The sequence below is a fragment of the Belonocnema kinseyi genome, chromosome 4, assembly GCF_010883055.1.
Source record: "Belonocnema kinseyi isolate 2016_QV_RU_SX_M_011 chromosome 4, B_treatae_v1, whole genome shotgun sequence".
NCBI lineage: Eukaryota > Metazoa > Arthropoda > Insecta > Hymenoptera > Cynipidae > Belonocnema > Belonocnema kinseyi.
The window spans coordinates 31884255-31895113 of NC_046660.1; the positions used below are offsets into that span (position 1 = coordinate 31884255).

General features: G+C 30.4%; 1 protein-coding gene across 1 annotated transcript in view; it reads right to left on the reverse strand.

Moving 5' to 3' along the window:
- Window positions 1–10859, reverse strand: part of LOC117171484 — a 477779-nt gene that overhangs the window by 62849 nt on the left and 404071 nt on the right. The gene's annotated exons all lie outside the window — the stretch shown is intronic.

Genomic DNA, 10859 nt, shown 5'->3' on the forward strand with positions numbered 1-10859 from the left:
AAAAGTTTATATTGGAAATTCTTCATTTTTCAATGTCTTTGATTATATAAGATAGCAGAACATCTTACTGAGGAGGAAATTTTCTGTATTTTTTACTAAAAATAAAAAATTGTAAGTTCTGACAAAATGGAGACATGGCACGAAAAGTTTTAAAGAAGAAAATTGTTGTGCTCAAAAAGTTATAAAAAAGTCTTATGCTTTTCTTAATCTTGAATTTGTTTCAAAATTTTTGCTAAAATATGAATAAAGTCGGCTGTAATTGTATTTTTCTCTAAATACAATACTACAATTTTATGAACCAAATTTTTCATTTTAAGCGAAAATTTGAAAAAAAAAAACGAACAATAAAAAATAATCATGAGTTTTTTTATAACCGTTTCAGTTAAACAAATTTACTCTTTTAAATTGTTTTGTCTCTTATCTCGATTTTGTAGAGAGATAAAGATTTATTTTTTAAAAGAAGAAATTAAATTTGTTCTTCTTCCTGTTCATTTAAAACAAAAGTTTTAATACTTTCAGTGAAACCGCCACCTTTTTGTCAATGATGAGAATTTTAAATTTTCCGGTCACCAGCTTTAAAAGTTTAAATACAGATAACTTTAACCAAAAAATGTTCTCTTCAAATAGGTGAAGTATAACTAATTTCAAAACGTTTGAGTATCTTAAAATTGAAGGCGACTAAAATTAAAAGTTGAATACAAAACTTTTAATATGTGTCCAATATTTTTTAATGTAAAAATTAAGCAGCTCAAACGTAAATAAGTAGTTTGTGTATTCTTCTATAAATATATGTAAAATTTTACAGATTTATTAAAAATCTAAGCGACAGATTTCATTCATAATTTACAAGCCTGATAAATTTTTTCTACATAAAATAAGAAGCAATACCATTTGATATTAGCTATTTAAGATAAAAATTACCGTTTAATAACACCTTGTTAAGAAATTATGACCTGCATAATTTAGAGAGTTACGACTACCATTAATCAAGTATAAGCTTAAGATTTTGTAACGAAATATCAAGAAAGTTTACGTGCAAATGCGCATAAAAAATATAGATAAAGTGTCTTTATGAGCTTTGTAATTAGTGACATAAGCGTGCTATATTTAGGCTCAACTTACTTCTTTAGATCATTTCTTGAGATCTATGCAAAGAGCATTTTGAATGCAATTTTTAACCCACATTTCCTTAATCATGTTTTAATTGCAAGATCTCATACTCAAGAGAATATTCATTCAGACATCTCAATTAAAAATGATACAAGACTTTAAAAAATGTAATTAAAAATTTCAAATACATATTTAAATCCAAGAAGGCTTATAGAGCCCTTCACTCTTTAAAATGCTAAAATTTAAATTTTAAGAATTTTCTCATTTGAGTTATTCCAAATTTCTTTCTCATATTTTTTAAATCTTTTAAACATAAGGGAATCCTTCTCTTTTCTATCTTCTCTTTACCTTTCTCATACATGACATTCTCTATTCGGTTCTTATCGAAAATTCTTTTATTAATGCTGTAATATGTCAAAATTTTACGACAGATACTCATGTGCGACGTGTCTTATCTTTATAACATTGGATCACATTATCTTTGCGAATTCCGCTTTTACCTCTTGAAATATATTTGATTACAGAGGTCTTTATGGGAAGGTTTCTAGTAGGAGGTGTAGAAAGTTCTTCTATATTCAAGGCCTAATTCAAGGTTGGACTCTTCGAGGGGCGTCGGAGGGATCAATCATTCAGAATCTTTTTGGTCTGAGATTTTCTTTCATAAGGTAAACCGAACATTACTGGGACAACCTGAAAAGTATATCCAATACTGGGACAATAATAAATATTATTGAGTATCTTTTATATTCCAACATAAATTATAAAAGTAAAAATGTTCATTTATTTTTGAAGTTCTTTTAAATTTGTTATCACTATTTATTTTTGTCTTGACAAGTTATACATTTAGTAAAAAATAATCAAAAATATTCCTTAAAATGTGTAGATGAACTGCTACAAAATTCGCCATTTTTTTAATTTTAAACTTTCCGCATAACTTTTACAGCATGGTATTTTTAAAATTTCCTACACTAAAAGAAAAAGTAATGTTTTTACACATTTTTAATACATTCAAGAATGAAATTCAGAACTTTATTAGCGATTTTATTCGATAACAGATACATATTTTAATGTCCCGCATTTAGAGAAATTTTTGGCGAAGTTGCCTAGACCGGGACAAGCTGTCGCTGACTGTTTCAGTTTGGAACACTTGAACGTGAGTTGCGAAAGTACGTTTCCATAAGTAAGACGGTCGCTTTCGCCGAGTTTTTTAATATTATTTTTTTTAGTATTATTTTAGTGATATATGACAAATATTGTTTATAAAACACAACCTTGCCGTGTAATTGATTATTTATCCTAAAAAAGTTGTTCAACCTAGTTTATTGAAACCTCCAAAGCTAATCTCAAAGTTTCCCAACTGCTTAGGTAAGTAAGGTGATATAATATCTTATAAATTTAATTTTTCAACAAAAATTAGTAAGTATGCATTAAAATTCAATATTATAGGTTTATATAAAATATTAATAAGATTCTTATTATCAATTTACTTTTTAAAATAAATTAAGTAAATTACCATTTTCTGTTGAAAATTTATATTTTCAAATTAAAAATATAACTGTTTTGAAGAAAACTCATCTTTTTTACTTGAAAATTCAACAGTTTGGTTAAATTTTTTTTATTTCTTGACTGAAAAATGTTGTTTGATTAACATTCGAACTATTTGAATAAAAATTCGTGTTTTTGGTTCGAAAATGTATATTTTTAATTATAAATTTCATCTTTCTTGAACAAAAATGCAACTACGGTTGAGGCTTCAGCAGTTTGATTAGAAATCTGGTTTTTTTAAAAGTTAATTCGTCTGCTTTAAATAAGCAGTTAAAATATTTTTTGGCTGAAATATCAACTATTATATTTTGTTATCTAAAATTAACTTTTTTGTTTAACCTAATACTTCAATTTCCTAACAAATTCTTGAATTTTTAAATAAAGAAGACTAATTTTCTACCAAACTAGATTAATTTAAAATAAAATAATAGTTCATATTTCAAACGAAAAATGCTTTAATAATAAATTAAACATGACATGATTTTTTAACTAAATAAGATTTTTTATTTAAAAAAAGAAAAATATGTTTACCAAATTTAAGAATTTTCTACCTTGATAATATCATTTTTAACAAAACAGTTGTATTTTTCTCAAAGAAAAATATAATTTATAAATAAAATGACGAATTTTTAAACCAAAAAAACGAACTTTCAACAAAACAGTTGAAATATTAATCAGAACAGATTTTCAGTCAATAAAATTTTAAACAAAATATTAAAATTTATAACCAAAAAATAACTCAATAATTTCAATAAAAAATTTAATAATGAGTTATCATTAAAGTATTTACCTAAGCAGTTGGCATAATTTAAGGTCAGAGTTAGAGGTTTCAATAAACTACTTAAAAGAACTATTTTATAATAAATAATTAAACGGTAATTACAATACATTCTTGCTTTTTAATGTATTATGTAATAAATTATAAGAATTATACAGTACGGATGTTTACTATGTAGTCATTAGAATATAATGATATAAACTCTAGCATACAATGCAATCCGTTTTCCATTTGTGCAATGCGAAAAAGTACTATATTGGCGATTTTAATTCGGTTTCCAAATCTCCCGCGCTCGAGATCTTTCGCTGATTGATCAAAGGCTTTGAGACTCAGAAGACGTGCGCAAAATATACGTATAGAGTATCTCACTTGTGACGTCCCGCGCTCCGAGCGAACTTTGGGGAAATAGAGTCTTCCTTAAGCCTCTATAGTTTGCATGTATTGTCGTCGTTTTTTAAAATTGTCTTTTGTTTTTCGAAATACAGATTGAATATTTAAGAAAATTGTCTGGAGACGTCAAGACCCGATGTATCCAAAACTTGAAAAAAATCGAAAACTTTGATGCGTATGTTCTTAAAGAAATACATTTTAGTGAAAATGTAAGCTCAGTGCTCTCGGTGACAATAGTGCATATTTTATTCAATCTTACAGTTTTCACTCCGTAAAAAAGTAAAAGTATATAAAATTTTGGAAGCTTATAAATTTTATGGAGCTGATTTTGTGCGGAAAGTGAAATTCAAGCAGTTCAATGATACTTTTCTGCTTCTGAGTGAGGTTATAGTGTAACAATAAAGTATTTTTAGTTTTGACTTAATATTCTAGTTATAACTTATTATTTTCTATACGTATGAACATCAGCATTAAGGAATATTCTTGTGTAGCATTGTATTCATTTCAATTCAAGTTGTCAAATTCCATTGCTGACGTAAAAGGCGATGACAGTTTATTGAGATTTTGAGGTTAGGAGCAGCCTATTACAAGTGCGGTCTGCTCGCAGAGTCATAAAACTCAAGTGATATTATTATAAAGTTTTAACATTGCATTCTTCTTTTCCAGTTTAATGTAAATAAGTAGTATTTTTACATAAACCTATAAAAAAATTTTTCCATGAGAAATCCCGAAATTGTACGTCTCAAAGAAGTGTACGAAAATTCAAGATTTTTCTTGATACTGAAAAGCAAAAAAATACTTATTTAAAGAATCTCTACCTTTTGCTCACACATTTTTCATTCTTCTTGGCTAACAAAATTAATTTTCTACCAAAAAAAAACAACTTTTTCAACAAAATACACGCATTTGTAACCAAAAAGGGATTCACTTTCAACCCAACGGGAAAAAGTTATGTGTACAGTTAGATATTAAATTTTCACAAAAACAAAAGATTTTCAAATGAAAGACTTGTATTTTTGAACAAGGAAATAAATTTTTAAATACAATTAGGAATCTTGAATTAATTTAAAGGATTTTTAAAAAATATTCATACTCTTCTCTGACAAATAACAAAAATTTACGTCTCAAAGAACTATACGAAAATTTAAGATTTTTTTGATACAAAAAGGCAAAAAATATCAATTTAAAGAACCCCTACCTTTTGCTAATACATCTTTGATTTTTCCTGGCTAACATGATTAATTTTCTACCAAAAAAGGCAACTTTTACAACAAAATATACGAATTTTTACCCAAAAAGGGATACACTTTGACCCTAAAGTGAAAAATTTATGTGTACAAATAACCCTTTTCGCAGATAGGCGGTAGCGGGGCAGTGATCTTTTCCTTTTTAAAACGGCTCCTTTTGCATCACCTAATTTTTAACAAGGTACCCTATCAGGATAATCCTTATTCGCCAAGTCAGCTGGAATGCCTATATGATACAAACAAATTACAAGCGATTGCAATAAATATAAAATCACAAATAATTCTTTTGCTACAATTGTGGTAAACATAACCTCACACTCTAAACGCATACATTTCTTACTTATCACTCATAAAATGTTCCTTGCAAATACGGGAATTTTTTAATTGACTTGCACTTAAAAGCTCACGACGCAAAACACTTATCCACATTTTCCTCCTTCTCTTTGACAATATATTCAGTTTACTTGTTCACAGATCACTAGGCCCAGCACGAGATTTTCCGATAATATTTTGATCTCCCTCAGTTATGCCTATTGGAATCCGAAAAAGTCTTATGTCTGGGTGCACAGCAATGTGTTTCTTACACCACAATATTTGCAGTTCAGAACTTCGTTTGAGTAAATATTTAATATTCATACAAATATAAAATAACACAATATTATATGTTCTACTTCTCTTTTTCAAGTTTAGACAATAAAAAGTCATTTGTTAGTGATTACCTGGTATAAAGAATGTACCAACAAATTTTTCTTCTTTCATATAAACTGGTTGTAAATACATAAATATAATAGTTCTGCGTTCTCAATTGAAAGTATTAAATAGATTTATTTTATCAAAAAATTTAGGAGGTTCGAAACCCCGATAACAATGCTTCATTTAATATGTAAGCAAATGTTAGTAAGGAAAGAAAATATTAATACCTGCCAAACACAACATCAGCTAACCTTCCTACTGAATCACTTTTTTTCCTTTTAAAGATCGTTTCCTATATTTTATCTATCGTTTAAGCTGTTTAATACTGCGCTTTCCCACCGATTTGTGCACTAATTTTGTTCCTGGAAAATCATCTTCCTTGATTTTTTCCGGATTTTTAAACACTTTTTTGAAGTCGACAGATATAAACAAATTTAAATAATGGGCTTGCTCTCTACACTTTTCGCACTTTTTTCGCAGTTTTTTTTCTGAATATTCTTAAAAAATTGTTGTCTTTAAACTTTAATTTATTTACACGTTTATTATTCGTTGCTGATTTTATTTACAATATTTTCCATGCATTTCGACACAAAACTGTTAAAAAACGAAAATGACGTAAAATCCTAGCACATGCGCACTGTCGACGTCTAGAATAAAAAGGTCTATTCTGAAGCTAATTTAACATTGAAGATTTCAGCTAATATTTTTTATAACCCTACCGAAAGAAATCTCTGAGTTTTCTTTAGCGAAATAGCTTGGCCCATTTGAGTCTATAAACAAAGTCGATTTGAAACAAAATAGTCTCGGAGATGGTTTGAGAGATTTGGGTCCATTTCAAGATCCTTTTAGTGGTTCTTTTAAGAGTGGTGCGACGGTAATATAATATTCCTTTTGTATTCGTCACGTACCGAGCGGGCAGAGTTATTTACAGTAGTTGGTCGCGGCTAATCCGCTCTCCCTTTTTAAATTTCTCTTCAAATTATTAACACTTTTTTTTAATTGATGAATTTTCTCACTATACTTATTTATAATTATAACTTATATACTGATATACAATTTTCTAGTTGTATTAAAAAATGTTGTCTTTTTGGCGTATCTCATTCCATTTACGAGAAACGTTCTATTAATTCCAATTTTAAGCATTAAAAGAAAAAAGTCAGATATCTGAAGTCATCGAAACCCATAGATTCCGAATTATTATGTTTTAGGCTGTTAACTATAAAATTAAAAAAAAACGTACTTCTAAATTTTAATCCAAAAGCTTAACAAAGGACCCTTGAGTGTCGGTTACTCTATTAAGATAGCCTCTGTGCTTGTTATTTATGATCGTATTCTTATTTTAATTTCGGAAAGGATATTTTAAAGCCTTCAGACCATTTAAACGAGCTTCCTGGACCTTTAAAAATATCTACCTGAGTGCCAGCGGAGAATTTCTTTGAGATTCTTCGACCTAAAGAATTTTTAGTATATACTCAAAGATTCTTTTCGGTAGGGAATTTCTAAGTCAAATATCACAAAAAATGTATACTTTGACATTCTATAGTGGCGGAGACGAAATTTTCAAGGTCTCTGAACACCCAGCTTATAAGAATAATTTGCCGCTTCTTACATCTCATAATTTGAATCTCAGATTCATCGTTGCAATTTTTATAATCATACGGATTACAATTTTCGTTGCAGTTAGTGAAAAGCGTTTGATTCCCAGATTTTATTCAATAAGTAAAACAACAGATTTTATCGCCCATTAATTCCGTACAAACTGCAGATATTCACTTTATTTAATTGATTAAGATCGAAGTACAAAACAATTTTGACACTTGTCAAACGTCAAATATCACTTACGTACCGTTACATTAGTGAAACCCAACTCCAATTCTTAAGAAAGTACTTAATGCACGTCCCGAATGTATTTATGAACAATTTTAATGTTGTGTTACATTTTTTGTTAATTCGTAAAAAATTATGTATTTGAAATGCGTGGTGAACCCTTGGGAACATAACCTTGTTTCAGAATTTGGTTATACGTATATTTTGCGCACGTCTTCTGAGTCTCGAAACCTTTGGCCAATCGACGCAAGATCTTGAGCGCGGGAGATTTGGAAACCGAATTAAAATCGCCTGTATAATACTTTTTTGCATTACACAAATGCAAGACGGGTTGCATTGGATGCTAGAGTTTATATAATTATATTCCCTAAGATTACATAGTGAACGTCCTTACCGTATATAATATTTTCTATATAACATAGAATTGTGCCACTTTATTTTGATAAATTCCATTGGATTTTATTTGTCCCAGTATTGGCTTCTTTGGTGTCATACTTAAGGATATGCCCCAAAACTCGTGTACCACTAATGGGCGATGTAACTAGCTTTCGAAATATCTATTTATGTTAATATACTATAAAATTACTAATGTATTTTTTGTTCTAATCGATCAAATAATGTCTTAGCCACTTCTTATACGGTCGGTCCACTCAGCGCCGCCACCTACGAAAACTCACTAAAAATTATTATAATGCAATAAACGATAAGTGGAGATTTTTCGGATCTTTTTTCTCTATGATGACATATATTTCGTTTCTCAAAAAACTGCCCCTATGTCTTAGACAAGTGCCCCCCCCCCCCGTGATCAAAAACGTTTTAGAAGTTGGAAAACCACCTTAAACAATGAAAAAGTGATTTAGAACTCCAAATTAATTACATGACCTAGTCTGCCGATTTGCCCCAGCGCCATCTAGCGAGCTGAAACCGAACATAGTTTTAGTTCAGGATATACCGATAAGAGCGAAACCGGTCTTAGCTGCCGAAAAATTTTTTTTCATCAGTACCTGCTCGGAAACCATGGAGCTACCTGTGAAAAACGTGTCCACTTGTGAGTTGCGTGCAGTTATTCGCTTTTTAACTGCAAAAGAGCTTAATCGCAACGAAATTCACACTGAATTAGTGCATATTTATGGTGACAAATGCATGAGGGTGCAAATGGTGCGTCGGTGGCGTACATATTTTCTCGAGGGACGCGGAGAAGTTCATGATGAGCAGTGTGCAGGCAAGCCAAAACCCGCCATTACAGATGACGCAGTCGCAGCAGTCGAAAAAATCATTTTGGCGGATAGGCACTTTACAATTGACAGAATTTTGGACCCGATGCCTCCTGAGATCGATATTTGTCAGTGTGAATTTCGTTGCCATTAAGCCCTTTCGCAGTTAAAAAGCGAATAACTGCACGCAACTCACAAGCGGATACATTTTTCACAGGTAGCTCCATGGTTTCCGAGCCGGTACTAATGAAAAAAATGTTTCGGCAGCTAAGTGTGCGCGCGCGCGCGTGTGTGTGGCTGTGTGTGTGTGAAAAAAGTATTAAAAATAATTAAACTTAGAAGAAACTGTTAGTTGATATTTTTTTTCTCTCTTTTTGCTCTCGGATAATATATAATACGTTAACCAAAAACTAACCCTCAGTCATACATACCCTCCCCTCGTCATCAAAAACGTTTTAAATATTGTAAAACAACCTTAAAGAATGAAAAAATAATTTAGAACTCCAAATTAATTAAATGGCACTTCAAAATTTCCCACTCCTTATAATTTTCCTAAAAAACTACCCTTCCAATAACACTAACTACTACTACCCTTCCACGCTAACGTATGCAGCAGAACATATATGTGTATGAAAAAAGCATAAAAAATAATCAAACTTAGAAGAAATTGTTAGTTGATATTTTTTGCTCCTTTTTTGCTTTCCGATAATATATAATACGTTCCCCAAAAATTACCTCTAAGACGTACACACCTACCCTTCACAGCAGCGTAACATATATATATATATGAGAGAAGCATACAAAATAATAAAACTTACAAAACACTGTTACCCGATATTTTTTTGTTCTCTTCTTGCTCTCCGATAATATATAGTACGTTGCCGAAAAACTACCCCTAAATCATACAAACCCTACGCTCGTAATCAAGAACGTTTTAAAAGTTGGAAGCCACCTTTTAAAATGTAGACATGTTTTGAAGTTCATAATTAATAACATTACACTTCAAAATTTCCTCCTCATTATCGTTTCCTCAAAAAACTATCCTTCTACGTAAATGTGTGCAGCAGAACATATATAAATGTGTGTGCGTGCGCGCGCGCGCGCGTGTGCGCGCGTGCGTGTGTGCGTGTGTGTGTGTGTGTGTGTGTGTGTGTGTGAAAGAGAGAGAAAGAGAAATCATAACAAATAATACAACTCAGAAAACACTGTTAGTTCATATTTTTTTCCTCTTCTTCTTTGCTTTTCAATAATATATCTTACTTAACCGAAAAACTACCCCTGAATCATACATACCCTCCCATTGTCATCAAAAACGTTTTACAAGTTGGAAAACCGCCTTGAATAATGTAAAAATGATTTTGAACGCCAAATTAATTACATGTCACTTGAAAATTTCTATCTGATTATAATATTCCCAAATCTACCCTTCCACATGAACGTATGCAGCAGAACATTTATATGTAGGAAAGAAGCATTAAATATAATCAAACTTAAAAGACAGTGGAAGTCAATATTTTTTTATCTTTTTTTGCTCTTTGATAATATGTAACACGTTACTCAAAAACTATCCCTAAGTCATACATACCCTCTTCTTGTCATGAAAAACGTTTAAAAATTGGAAAACTACTTTGAACAATGCAAAAATGATTTACAAATCCAAATTAATTACATGACACTTAAAAATTTCCCACTCTTTATAATTTTCCTGAAAAACTACCCTTGGACGTGAAGGTATGTAGCGGAACATATATGTATAAACAAGGATAAAAATAGTAGAACTTAGAAAACGCTGTTAGTCGATATTTTTTTTTTTTTGGTTTTCCAACTCCTAAAACGTTTTTGATCACGAGGAGAGGGTATGTATGACTTAGGGCTTGTTTTTCGGGAACGTATTATATATTATTAAAGAGAAACAAAGAGGAAAAAATATCAGCTAACAGTGACTTCTAGGTTTGATTATTTTTAATACTTTTTTTATACATACATACATACAGACATACAGACAGACATACATACATACACACATACATACATCCATACATACATACAAACACA